Here is a 213-nt window from a genome sequence, read left to right as displayed (position 1 = left end):
CGTGAATCGCGCGGCCACAGTCATCGCCTCGCCGCGCCTGCGTGTCCGTCATCACCGCCGTTGTCTTCCTCGTCGACCGGTGGCCTCAGCTGGAGCTGGGGAGCCCCGAATCAACGGATCCCCTTCGCCCACATCTCCGGCTGCCGCATTCTTCTTCATCTCCGGCGCCAGCCTCTGCTGCTACTAATCCATCACAGGCCTACGTGTGAGCCG

The sequence above is a fragment of the Triticum dicoccoides genome, chromosome 7B, assembly GCF_002162155.2.
Source record: "Triticum dicoccoides isolate Atlit2015 ecotype Zavitan chromosome 7B, WEW_v2.0, whole genome shotgun sequence".
In the NCBI taxonomy this organism is placed as follows: Eukaryota; Viridiplantae; Streptophyta; class Magnoliopsida; order Poales; family Poaceae; genus Triticum; species Triticum dicoccoides.
This window is presented reverse-complemented; position numbering follows the sequence as displayed.